We start from the raw sequence: 3,479 nt of genomic DNA, 5'->3' as shown, positions 1-3,479 counted from the left end.
CTCTCTCTCTCTCTCTCTCTCTCTCTCTCTCTCTCTCAGTTCAGTAGTTAATCTCGGTGTCTAAAGTGATGTGTAGACGCATGACAAGGCCAGCACGCCCGTGTCCGCGCACTCACAGCTTTTACACACTCCAGGGTCCACGGGTGTGTGTGTGTGTGTGTGTGTGTGTGTGTGTGTGATGTTGTTGTAGTGGTGGTGGTGTTTTTTTTATCTTTGTTTTCATCCTGTTTTTTTTCCGATATTTTGTACTTTTCATTTATTTATGTTGTTTTTGGTGCACAAATAATTATTTTCCTTACAATTATACTTATATTTATTAGTGGTGTTCTTAATTTGACAACAACAACAACAACAACAACAACAAACAAACAAACAAACATTTCTCCCTCAACAACATATATTTACTTTTATATTATTATTTTCTTTAATTTTATTTATTTATTTATTTATATTATTTATTCATTTTTTGGTAGGAAAGTTGAAGTTAATAAAAAAAATGTTCGGTATAGAATTTATATATGAACGAAATTATGTAATGTACTTTTTTTTTTTTTACATTTTTCTATTCTATATTTACAGGTAACGTGAAGAAATAAGGTAAGCAGGTATTATCAAGTTACCATTCTTTTCCTTTCTCATCGTTTTTTTCTGTCCTCTCATTTTCTCGTCTCTCGTCTTGCTTTTGTCTTATTTTGTCTTCTTTCATCTTCTCTCGTCTCGTCTCTCATCTCATCTCATCTCATACCCCTTTCTCTTTTGTTCTCTTCTCCTGTTTTCTTCATTTTTACTCTATTCTCTTCTCTTCAAACCCCTTCTCTTCTCCCTCTCACCTTCCCCCTCCCTCCTGTCCACCCCACAAACACCCATGACCAGAAACCCTCAGCTCTCTCACCACGACAGTTTTCCAAGGCCACAGAGACGACCACCCGTTTTCAAGACCATTTTTCCCTCTTCATAATGTGGAAATCCTGTTAATCAGTCACTAGAACCTGTAAAAAGCACCCTTAATTAAAAAAGAAAACCTTGTAACTTCAATAAGAGCCTTTTGAAAGTAGAGGCGGCTTAGAAGTGTTTCAGAATACGAACCAAAGTCAACAGTAGTCATTCCCAACTGGAGCCGCTTCTGTCCCGTCCTGGCGTGGCTTCCTCTGTCTTAAGGCCACTGCGGGTATCGACAGCAGCGGGAGGACAGTGCAGTGGTGTAATGGTGTTGTGGGTGTACTGGGAGGGTAGGACAGGGAATAATGGATGCAAGGGAGAGGCGGTGAAGGAACGGTGGGAGTGTGAGGATGGGAGTACCTGGGTTTGTGTGGGAGAGGATGGGGAAGAGGGAGAGGGATGGAAGAGGGTGTGATATAGATCGGCAGAGTGAGTGTGGAGTGATCAAGTGGGCGTGTGTAGGATTTATGAGGGAGAGAGAGAGAGAGAGAGAGAGAGAGAGAGAGAGAGAGAGAGAGAGAGAGAGAGAGAGAGAGAGAGAGAGAGAGAGAGAGAGAGAATGCTCGTAACTTCACTCATAATTTCCAACGACAAGGGACACTTTAAATCACCACCACCACTACCACCACCACCACCACCACCACCACCACCACCACTCTTGAGCAACAGGTGGAAGGCTCTGGGAAGAAGGGAGGAATGTGTTAGTACGCACGTAAGGAAGGAGCAGCAGGTTACGTGACTCGTGGTACGTGACTGTTGTATTAAGTACTTGAGTGTGTGCACATGTGGAGATGATGAGATTGTTGTTGTTGTTGGTGGTGATGGTGGTGGTGGTTGCTTGTTCCTGCTACTCGTACTTCTACTGCTGCTGTTTTTACTACTAATATGTACAACTACTACTACCATTACTACTACCACCACCGCTACCACCACCATCGGTAGCAACATCGTAGCCAATATCACCAAAAAAAAAAAAAAAAAAACTCATATTTCCACCGCTAATTCAATGAAATGTGTGTGTGTGTGTGTGTGTGTGTGTGTGTGTGTGTGTGTGTGTGTGTGTGTGTGTGTGTGTGTGTGTTATTTACCCACGGACGTCTGGTGGTCACCCCGCCGGTCGTTCCCCTATTCCCCTATACAAATAGCTTAGATCTCATAGTAACTGATCTTTGGGCAAGACGTCCCATAGCTACTCAGGCCTGTGTATATCGTCGGGGTAAGACGCCTCGTGACCTTTGAAAAATAATCCCTTTCTAGTGAGAGGGCAGTGTTTCAGCGGGGTGTGGTCAGATTAGCAACAAAGGACCCAACAATTTAAGAAGCAAAATTTAAGAAACGATATAGTCTCTTTGGAAATGCCATAATGGAAAAGTGAATTCTAAACGGTGATTGTAGCTCAAGAAATCACCGATCCTTATCACGACCTGCGAAAATTAATGCATCGTTTTACTAGGAGAGGTCTTTCACTTTTAAACATCTGTTGGTGGTCTCTGCATCACTGTGGTGTGTGAGCCAATGTAGTCAGTTTTATGTTTGTAGATATATATAGCAGCCGAGAGCAACTTCACCCTGTGTGTCAAGAAACGCCTTGTTCCCTCAACACCACTATTTTCCAAGGTCACAAATATGGTTAGCTGGGTTCTCAAGAGTGTTTCCCCTGCTATTAATGTACAAATCTCGTTAATCTGCATCTAGAACTATGAAAAACACCCTTGAAAAACCCGTGCAACTTCAACTAGAGCCTTTGAAAATGGAGGTGAGACCCGAAGTATTTCAGTTAGTCCTAAGACCACTCACACGCCACACACCAGGGCAGTGAGGCCACAACCCCTCGGCTTGCATCCTGTACTTGCCTGCTACTGGTGGACCTCTCGCCTCGCATTGTACACTATGCACTAAAGTATTAAGCCGCCCAACGTGGGGCTCGAACCCACGACCCCGAGATTAAGAGTCTCGTGCTCTACCGACTGAGCTAGCCGGGCGTTGCTAGAGGTGTTTGTTTCCTTACAGAACTAACTACAATTTAAGTGCTTATAATGTAGTATTACCACCACCATTACTACCTTCACAACACAGTTACGTAAGATACAGACGCTCACTTCTGCAAGGAGGAAGAGGGGGCGTGGGGCGGGAAGCGTGGAGTAGGCTGAGGAAGAGACAGAAGTAAATATTTATGGAGTGTGAAACGAAGCGGCGCAGATTCGAAGAAAGTGTGTTGGTGTAAATTAGAGAGAAGCGTTAGTGAAATGTGTGTGTGTGTGTGTGTGTGTGTGTGTGTGTGAGGAGCCATCAGTTAAGTGTTAAGTATGAGAGGAGAATCATTGAAATATAAGTGAAGAGATATTCGTGTAGTATAAAGTGTAAGGGAAGTGTTTGTGAAGTGTGTGTGTGTGTGTGTTTGTGTTTAGTGTGAAGAGGTATTTGTAAAGTGTTAAGTGTGAGGGAGGTGTGCGAATAATATAAGGAAAAAATATTCGAAAAGTTTGTGTGCATAAGTGAAAGAAGTGCTAGTGTCTGTGTTAAGTGTGTCTGTTAAGTGT

General features: G+C 42.9%; 1 non-coding gene across 1 annotated transcript; it reads right to left on the bottom strand.

The window, feature by feature from the left end:
* Nucleotides 1-2,848: 2,848 nt before the first annotated feature.
* Nucleotides 2,849-2,921, bottom strand: Trnak-cuu (transfer RNA lysine (anticodon CUU)). The gene has a single exon. It is a non-coding gene; the product is annotated as a tRNA-Lys (tRNA).
* Nucleotides 2,922-3,479: the final 558 nt, after the last annotated feature.

The sequence above is a fragment of the Scylla paramamosain genome, chromosome 8 (assembly GCF_035594125.1).
Source record: "Scylla paramamosain isolate STU-SP2022 chromosome 8, ASM3559412v1, whole genome shotgun sequence".
Classification (NCBI taxonomy): Eukaryota; Metazoa; Arthropoda; class Malacostraca; order Decapoda; family Portunidae; genus Scylla; species Scylla paramamosain.
This window is presented reverse-complemented; position numbering and strand designations above follow the sequence as displayed.